Source organism: Protomyctophum bolini, assembly GCF_963924005.1.
Source record: "Protomyctophum bolini genome assembly, chromosome: 13".
Taxonomy (NCBI): domain Eukaryota; kingdom Metazoa; phylum Chordata; class Actinopteri; order Myctophiformes; family Myctophidae; genus Protomyctophum; species Protomyctophum bolini.
The window spans coordinates 18,742,287-18,752,951 of NC_137874.1; positions in this window are offsets into that span (position 1 = coordinate 18,742,287).

Genomic DNA, 10,665 nt, shown 5'->3' on the forward strand with positions numbered 1-10,665 from the left:
GACATCCTGGATGCGATATCCTCCCCAGTCATCAGACTTCTAATGGGAACAGCCAGGTGCAAACAGCATGTAATCCTGTTGTCACCCACACTGTCTCTCCATTTCCTCTGCCCCTCCTATTTGACATGCAAACCTGCGTACCGTCGCTGTCGGGTGGTAACCTCCTATGTCCAAAACTGTTCCTTTTAATTATCATTTCATTTTTTTAATACATTTTAAAATATAGAAAATAGCAGCTCTGCGGGTCGTTCACCGTGTGAACTTGTGGATCGACTATTTTCCTTCCTTCTGTGTGACACACTCGCATGACAAAGCAGGGCATTAATCTGTGCCGAGAAAAAAAATCATTAAAAGTTTATGTATATATATATGGAGATACAAGGTTTCTGCCCAACAGTGACAAGACCAAATTTTGAAAAGAGCTGCAGCCTCGGGCAGTCACAGGTGGAGTCTGGGGAGAAAGTGTGTGCGCGTGCGTGTGTATGGGGGGTGGGGGCGTAGAGCCAGTGACAAAGCAGCAGGGAAGGAGAAGGGGAAGAGGAATGGAGTTATTTATGTGTTAATGCCTACTTCCAGGATGTAACATTTTCCAGTTGTCCTATGCTTACCCGATGCCAACATAGCCCATAAAGCCCAACAGTATAGTGTTAACATAAAGAGAGGCCATGGTTGTCATGCCACTTACACTTATACCGCCATTGCCAAAGTCCTTTGTCAATTGAAGCCTAATGATAGCCTTTGACACTAACGCTTAACGCCATTGCTTAAAAGACAGTGAGAGGTCCTAGCTGGGTCTACTCTACAGTAGCTTCCTTCCTATCACGTCCAATGACCTGCACACACATGTCGGATGGATTTGGATTGTACTGATTTATCGTGGCAGTCTAAATATGCAGAGATAATTATCCATGTTCTCACACATTATCATGTCAACGAATGTATATGTATTTGGCCGCGGACGCCCATATGAAAACAAATTTGTGCCAGGGACCCCCATAACATTTGTGGTGTTAAAATGTTTCACGCCGCGTTGTGAGCTTGCAGATGGCCAATTTCAGAACAGATGGTATGATATGGCAGATTCTGATATCATATTAACCTATAAGAACCCCCTGAAACCTCCTCAAGGACCCATGTGGGTCCCCAGACCCCACTTTGAGAACCACTGATTTATGTTAACATTCATTATCATATTTATTATTATTATATTCATTATATAGTAGTACTGCATATCATATATTCCTACTCATTATAACCAATCAGTTGCTAAACATGTATTATCCTCTATATTCAGGCATAAGACTATAGTCCATTTATGTGGGGAAAAACGAAAAGAGCAAAAATATGGATATACATTGTTTCTGCATGTGTGACAGTCACAATGTGAAAGAAAAACACAGCATAGCTCCAGTGAGGTATCTGAGGGCTGAACAGTGAGATGGGAAAGTCAAGGTATGCCCTGTGGATAATAATACATAAAAATAAATTGCAGGAACGCTACTGGTATCCCTCAAACCACCAGTGCTCATGAAAGGGAACAATATTCAGAGAGAGAGGAAAACATAATGACAAAAGGGCATACAAATCCAAGTTCAGGCACTCAAGGTGGATTTGTAATTAAAAAGGCCTTTGTTTTAAATCCGGGCTACAAACATTAAAAACACCTCAACGCGTGTCAGCCTAATTGTAGTCCTACCCAGGTGTAGGAGTCGGACTACAGACTACAATTGCGCCAACTCTTTGTCTGTTTTCATCACTCCCTGAAGAAGGCTCAATGGCCGACACGCGTTGAGGTTTTTATTAAGGTTTGTAGCCCGAAAGAAATAAAAGGCTTTTAATTACAAATCCACCTCGAGTGCCTGGACTTTGATTTGTATGCCCTTCTGGCATGTTTTGCCACACTGAATATTATGCCCTGTGGGTATCAGGGATGTGTTGCCACATCCACAACCAGTTTAATAAAATAGTCAAAGGAGACTATAGCCAATATCAGCTCTGGTAGAAAGGAAGGCAGTTTGGGCTTACAAGTGGAAATCAATCTAAAAAAAAAATTCACTATATTTAAAAAATAGCAGATCTACGAGCTCATGACGCTTGTATATCATTATCTGCTATTTTTTAATGGCAAAAGTACAGCATAAAATAATGGTTAAAATCCAAAGTGACAGAGTTGCTTTCCCGGTTTGAATGGGTTAAAGCCAGTCCTATATTAAGTCTATTGCTGCTGAGACTGATGGCGAGTCTATTTGGCGATAGGTTATAAAGTTTAAGTGTGTACATTGAAATTGCGAAGTGTAGGTGAACTCCAAGTGCACTGTTGAGTCTGCACAGTCAAATCCGGAATGTTAATTAACTTTCAGAGTTAAATTAACACCAGAGTGTTTGACTGCATTCCTGGGATGCCAGCATTTTGCTGCTGAGCCTTCTGAAAGTCTGGCCTTCAATTAATAAAACTGCCTTTTATAGCCTGTAGCCTGTATTTATAGGATAGCAATATTACAGCTCGCCTCTCAGCTCTCATCTTCCTTTCCACTAAAATGCAACCACACAGTCTGTGTCTGCAGACTTGCAGAGGTGGTCACCCTGGTACGTTATCAGTAAGGGAAATCAGCCACCTTTTGTGTCTTGCTTAATGTAAATCGCTCTGGATTAAGAGCGTCTGCTAAATGCCTAAATTGTAAATTGTGCATTGGTACATAACAATGAAAGACAGAAAAAGGAGATGTGTATTTTCTCTATCTAGGTAGACAGGGTTCTCGCAACTCGACCAAGAGGTCATGCGTGTTATCCTAGTAGGGTTCAGTTCAGGTGTACCCAACCTCATATGTCTTTTTTATTGTCTCCACCAGGCCAAAGGCATGGCCGAGACTATGTTTTGCACCCCTTCTGTCCATCCGTGTGTGTGTCCGTCCGTCTGTGAACAGATAATCTCGTCCAATTGCAGCGAAACAGTGCACGCACACTCCCTGGGATTTATTTTCTTCAAATCAGCCTCATGGTAGTGCTACCTATAACTGCACCAATCTGCGTGAAACTAGACCTAGAGGCCAGAGGAAAAACCTCTGCCCCTGCATTTTTCTACTGCCTGTTGTAGCACCACCAGTAGGCCGACATTTGATATTATTCCTTAAGTTTTAGTCCAAACATCATGCAAATCGATACACACAGTATATGTATAGTCAGCCGTGAAAGGCAGAGGACGAAATGGCACCCTTTTCACATTGGCCTATAAAAGCCCACTGTGACGTCATGTGGCAGGCACAGTGGGCGACCTTCACTTCACACGAGTGTGATTATTTTGGTATTGTCGGGCTTACAGTGCGAGCGAGCGAGAGAGAGAATGAGAGAGAGGGTGGGGTGGTGGAGGGGGAGGAGAGACAGAGATAGAGACAGAGAGAGAGGGGGGGGGGAGAAAGACAGAGATAGAGAGACAGAGAGAGAGAGAGAGACAGATAGAGACAGAGACAGAGAGAGGGGGGGGGGAGTGGGCTGCCTGTTTGTGGCCTGCTTTCTCGTCTCCATGCCTGGAGGCCTTGTGCGACACATACATGAATAAATCAACACGGGGAAAGAGGACACGGGCTGCGACTGTGGGGTGCCACAGTTTTTGGGGCTCCGAGCTCCATAGAACCATTTTTATCCGTACACAAATCACCCCTCCCCCCCGCTCCACTCCACTCCACTCCCTGACATACTTTTAGGAATTTATCATGACATAGACCCTCTCGGGAGAGAACAAAGCAGCACCAGTGTCAGGTCAGACTCAAGGTTTTATAAGCAGATTAGGGACTGCCTTAAGTAGAGTGTGTGCTGCCTCTGAGTTATTACTCACAATTTCCATAAATATACAGTACCCCCTTGAACGGAAAATTCACCTACTTTCTGATTTTTTCCGTTTGCTTTCATTTGCTAAACACGGAGGTTTTCCTACAATTGAATCTTACACTCTATGGTCATCTATTAATATTCAGACAACTCTTAGAATGAATTTAGAATATTTTTTATTGAGGAAAATTGAGCATGGATATATGAAGCATAGATTGGCGTCAGGCTCTGTCCCCATTCATTCCCTGTATATGATTTTGATATATAATAAGTCAAATAGAATTAAGCTACAGGAAATTAATTAAGACCCCCGGGGGATCTAGAAACAGAGCCTACAAGTGGATGCTGGGGAGGCGGTGGGATTGCAAAACAACTTCATGAGCAGCACAGCAGATAAGCAGCGAGGCAGGGAGAAGAGAGGCAGCAGCGGCGACCGCACATCAGGAGAGAGAAGCCAGGAATGAGCGGTAGGCAGAGCGGCAGTTTAAATAAGCCGGCCTGATCAGAGTGCACGTGACTAGTCACCTGACTCATCCGACATGTGACGCGCTGTGAGATTGTAAATTGACTATTTTCGACAGAGATTTGGCGTGGGGGGTCGGGTTGTAGATATACAAATATCTTTTGACACGGAATAAAATATTTTGTAGTCGTGATTTGCCAGGAGCCTGAATGGCGTGGTCAGGCTTAAAATAATTTATATTGACTGCTATACTAGGGTTGCAGGTAGAGCACATTGCTATTACAGCAGATAACGCCATGGCCCATGGCCATTGTTGAGACGTGAGAGAGATGGTACAGTATATGGCTTCAGCCCTGCACAGTAGCAAGGCTATATACAATATGGTATGTACTATGTACTTCTGTATCCACGCCAATGCCTCTGTCCTTGTCATATCCTGCACTAGTATAGAGAAAGGAAGCTTTGTAGAAAGGTAAGTGCCAACGTGTTGACACTCTGCTGTCTACTGCAGGGTTAATAGTGGTTGCTGAGCCTTGGTGTGGGTTGGAGCTCTTCCCACCTCCTGCCTATTGTTCTATTGTTGGCTTTAATTGTCTCTCTGTTCCTGTGCCAGCAAGCCTTTTCTCTGCATCCAACCAGGTGCTCAGTGCCCGTCTCACACTTCACTTGACGTGTGTGTACCTGTGTGTGAATGTGCACTGTGTGTGTGTGTGTGTGTGTGTGTGTGTGTGTGTGTGTGTGTGTGTGTGTGTGTGTGTGTGCACACACATGTGTGTGTACAGCGTGCGCGCAAACGCCTGCGGACGTACGCACCATTGTCTGGCCAGTGCAGTCCACTCTCAGGAGAGCCAGCCAGATTGTGCTGCCGGGTCCCAGAGCTGGGCCAATCTACACGCCTTTGTATCGGGATTGGTTGAGCATTGTTCGTCCGCTTTTATGTTCCACTGGTGGAGCACATATTTTTTTCTGCACACTGTTCCTCGCCTTTTCTCACCCAGCACAGTGTTCGTACTCGCCGCATTGTGTTAATACCACCTCTACAAAGAGCAAACTAAGTTACATTCACATTGGTGCAGATGAGGCAAGCGGTTTGACGGTCCCGGGTGAGTCAAATTTATTTCCAGGTGTCACCTGGCACACACATAAAAATCCTAATTTACCCAGACTGGTAACACTCTGCAATTCCTGCAGTGTAAGACGACTGCTGTGCTGTCTGCACCATCTGATAGAGGTGCTAACAATAAGCTCTATAACTTCACAAAGATAGCAACCATTTGTCATATTTTAAATAGCTTCTTCGAAAAAATAAAGGGAGGCTCCCGCACAGTGCGCACACTCAACTCCAGCACCTCACCTAAATCTTTCAGCTTTTTTTTGGTCAGATAGCTTCTTCGATAAACTATTTTCTTTGGTCGCATAGGGAAGGGGGCGGGGAAGGGTATTTAAATACTTCAATACAATCCATACAGTACAATGCGGATTGTAGGTAGCGGTTATGTGGCGGGGTAGTATTAAAGGCCCTTCTCTAACCTAGGCAGGAATATCGTTTTTATTCATTGTATTGACTTTCCTGCAGTCCCCTAGCCTCTGCTATCGTCTTTAATTATTAATTTCGGAGCATTTGTTATTGTATTCAGTGGGAGTCTTCAGCCTTTCCCTCCTCAGCTCCATGGAAATTGAATCTCCTCTCTGGTGTGGCGCTAATGCAGGCAGTTCAGTTCCTAATGGATTGAGAGCATATTGAATGCTTCAGTTGCTCCTCGGGGTAGGTGCAGCTTAGAGAAGGAATTAGCCCAGCGCCTTGAAAGATGAGAGGAGAGAATGAAGCCCAAATAGAGAAGCTTCATCTTTGTTCCTCCCTCTCTTCATCTCCCCCTCTCAGCTCTCCATCTTACAAACACCTTTTTACTCGTGTTGACCTTGGTGTGTTTATGTTGGGCTCGTCACTATGGGCAAGTGGTTCAATAAATCGTTCCCAAAAGTTTCCAAATGTCCCTTCCTTCACATTGCCACATGTTGTGTGTATATCGTCAGCATTTTACAATGGAGTGGTCATTCGGGTTTGAGGCTGAGGTGACAGGTGGCCTGACCATCTAGCCTCGGTCCCAGGCTTACTCATCTGCGAAGAGAAAAGCCTGGTCACAACCTAAGGCAGAGACGGTCTCGGCGGAAGTGTCGAGCCGGAACATTCGTCAGTTGTATTTCCCCCGGATACGATATTTTTTTTTCGACCAATCACAACACTTTTGTGAAGCGTCAACGTCATTTCCTTGAGCTGTACTTCCACCCAAATCCCGCAACTTTCGCCCAGCGTGCTGACCACAGTGGTTCCCAAGCTGTGGGTGGGGACCCCAGGAGGGTCCCCTGATGATTGGCTTCATGTGCACCGTTGTTTTCACAACAGGCAGCACATTTCTAAATTGACAATTTAAGGACTTTTAGGACCTTTTTACCATCTCTGAAATGAAATTCTCATTGTGTCAAAAGTAAACAAACTATACTATAAAAACTGGTCAAATAGTGGCCAAATTGTCAAATATATGAAAGACAGTCAGTAGTGAGCTTGTAGATCTGCTATTTTCACAATATCTATCTGTGGAACCAAGTTAAACAAAATTGAATACCTCAACTTCTACATTCCATTTGCTTATCGGGGTGGTGGTGGTGGAGGGGGGGTCCCCAGTTCAAATATGATTATTTTGGGGGTCACAGCCTGAAAAGGTTGATATTTTTTCTTTGCAACGGATAGTCTAGAAAATGGAAATGAAGAGTTTACATAGTACACATACTGTAGTAGATACATAAACTTTCCTTAATGATTATATCTCATTATATCTCATCAGCCATCTTCCCCACTAACTCTGACTATGCGCCCAAGAGACAGTGCAACAGGCACCCTCCTCCAGGCGGCCCGACCAAGGCTGATCAGACCTGGCCTGTCCAAGTGGCATGCTACAGCCCCCAAATATTCCAGGAAACAACACTGATGATGTGTCCAAGTGTGTGTGTGCATCAGTAGATGTATTGTTAACTATATCTGGTTTTATATTTGGTATTTATTTACGATGTATTTTCTCTATTATTAAGGTTATTGTAGCAGCCAATTTGTATTGTGGGTGGGGAGGGGTGCTGGGCGGGGGGTCCAGATACATTGCCAAAGAATTCCTGGGGGTCACCAGCCAAAAACGTTGAGAACCCCTGATCTAGTATACTGCTATTGCACGGTACAAACGTGCATGGTAGATCTCTCAGTCAAGATTGGCAAATTGGGCTTATAATAATGAGATTCCCTACTGCACATTTCCTGGACTGCTGGCCATGGTCACATAATTACTAATATGCATAACAGGCTGGGCACTTTAATTTACCCAAAAACCACACAGAAGCATTATTAAAGTGAGTGTTTCTAATTGCAAGTAATGCAATAATATAATTACGAGAACTTGTCCGTAATTTAGCATACTGTGACACAACATAGAGAAACAAAAAAAATCATCTACACGGTCTTAATATTGGCATAGGGCATGTGCTGTTGCATTACATTGCAATGCCTGGCAATTGTGGGCAAACATGCTGCATCAGGGGAGGTCTATATATTATACAGTATTCTAGTGTATTGTTTAACTTCCTTCCGGTATTAACGGCAATAATGGATATTACTTTAGCATGTTCTTTATATAGACTGACTCTGAAGTCATCTCTGAAGTTGATCATTTCCCCATGTTTCATGTGTCTGATATGGCTTTGTTTAACGTCTCCTTGGTACTGTTGCGTCATGTGTTTTTCTATCGCTTCAGACATTTTTGGCTCAGCCTAAAACTGCATGTGCTAAAATTGATTTTGAGTTGAGCTTCGGCTTGGAAGGAAACTCTCTGAAATGCCTCAAGACGTATCGGGGGAAAATAAGCCAAGAATGTGTTAGGGATACTTAATAGAGTGCTGTGCCTTAAACAGCACGGTTTGATCATCCTGTTTAATTATATTAGATGTACAGTATAAAATTAAAATGGATGAATAAAGGTGTTTGGATGGCAACACATTTTGCCTATTATTTGCTGTGTATATGCACATTGTGCAGTGGCATATATATAATCAAATATGAATGCTCTGGAACCAAGTTGTGAGGAATTGTTGGTCTGATTTTCATTTTAAAAGTGGATGATGTGGTGACACAGCCACTCTTGCGGTTGTTCAGTCAATGTTGTGCACCTTAAAGGCAGCAGTGATAAAGTGCTGTGAGCTTTGACCAAATACGCAAGAGGATTTATTTCAGATGTCTTCTCACGATGCATACTCAATTATTTCTCCATAAAGCATGTTTCATAGTCCCATCAACATTCTCTCAAAGGTAAACTAAAGATTAGATAACACTATGAACAATTGTTTTAAGTCCAAAAAAGTTACCAAATGGTTTTTTTTTGTAGGATGAAAAGCAGCTGGAGGGCATAAATTAAACTGCCAACATCAGATGGGGAATGGAGAATGGAACAATGCATATTTTTTCTTAATCTTTTTGCCTAATTTCCCTCACACGTACTATCATCTACATTTAAGGTAAATCTGTGCGTCTGGGGGGGCTTTTCAGTGTTGTTCCGTTTGTTTTCTCCTTCTCTCCCAGAAATGATGTAAATTACCAGTTACAAAAACTCTGCATGGCAACATATTGCCCATAGCCTGTTCAGTGCAGTGGCTGGCTGTTAAATTTAACATCACCTTCTATATTGACCTGATTTTATCAAGATCCCTCTATGGTCAACTGTACCAGTCTGACCACCTTCCTGCATTGGGTTACAGATAGCCTGCTGACTACCGATGTGGGACTACAATATTGATGTTACTGTATAAGACCATTTTCCTGACACACCTTCAGTATTGTTGTTGTTGGGGACTTAATGGATTCAGCATGTGGCATACAGTATTGGGGGCCAATGCAGCTTGCATACCGATTGAGCAATTGATCGATGCATTGATGTGTATGTTTCGCACTCACTCAGATGCACATGGAAAAGTCACAATCGCATGTTTGCAAATGTATTATTCCTGAGGTTCTCCTGAGCTTAACTAATTAAACCCTATATACTTCATTGACCAGTGTCGTCCTAGGGGTCTTTACTTACCCCCCTCTTTTGCCCCTACAGCCTACACCAAATTGAGCTTGGCTCAGATCGGCTAATTTTGCTGAATGTTTTGCAAATTTTGCCTATTTTCACAGGATCTTCACCTACTATTGTCAACCTACTGTTGTCAAATCAAGCTTTTTTCATCTCCGTTAAACCATAACAATTTGAAACAGTAACCCATTCCTATATTTCATCAAGGTTGGACAATTGTAATGCCCTACAGTATATTTTGGCGTTAACCAATCCGTAGTCAGACGTTTACAATTAGTTCCGCCGGTACCAAAAATATTGATCATATCACACCAGTCCTAATCTCACTTCATTGGCTCCCGTTCAAACAAATAATTGATTTCAAGATCCTGTTATTTACTTTTAAATCCCTAAATGGCCTGATGAGTTTAATGGTTATGTATTCTTGCTGTCTATGTCCTCTGTGTGTTGTATGTAATGTAATGTAATGCAATAAATGCAATTTGCCTTGTTTTATTTTCTCCTGTGAAGCACTTTGGTCAATTTCGGTTGTGTGAAATGTGCTATATAAATAAAGGTTGATTTAATTTAATTTTTACACGATATGCTCAGAATAGGGACTCAGAATAGGGACGCTATAGGGTTCATGTGGATAAGTACAGTGTTGCTCAATTCTATGGGAATCCACGGGGATTTTCTCCTGTCCTCTCCATTTACAGTACATCCACAACTGGAGGGATAAAATGAAGAACTGGTGATACCAAGCTGGACATTCATCTAACAGCACTGGCCGTTTGCAGCATGCACCACGCCACTATCCTCCCATTATAGGGCTTCATGTGCTCAACACTCAGCTGTCCTCTGGGGTTCCCCAGGGCCCGGCCCTGGGGCCCTTCGCCTTCCGTCTCACTCCACTGAATCGCTTTGTCATCACATCCCACAAATCCAGCTCGCTGCAAGATTTCTCTGTCACCATGGACGACACCACACTGACTGCTGCCCAAACCACAAAGAATCACTGTGTAATACTATACAATCAATTTCCGCGTAAGGTCAACTTCACAGCCACAACTTGATCCATGCTTTTTTTTCTCTTTCCTCACAACATCCACCAAATCAGATCCTTCTGTGCATAATCTAGTTCGTCAATATATCAAGATTAAATAGATATTAGAGTTGTCCTGATGGCATTTTTTCCAGACCGAGTAAGAGTACATAATTTTTAGTACTCGCCGATACCGAGTACCAATAAGAGTACTTTTTATTTTTGTTGAGAAACACTTATTG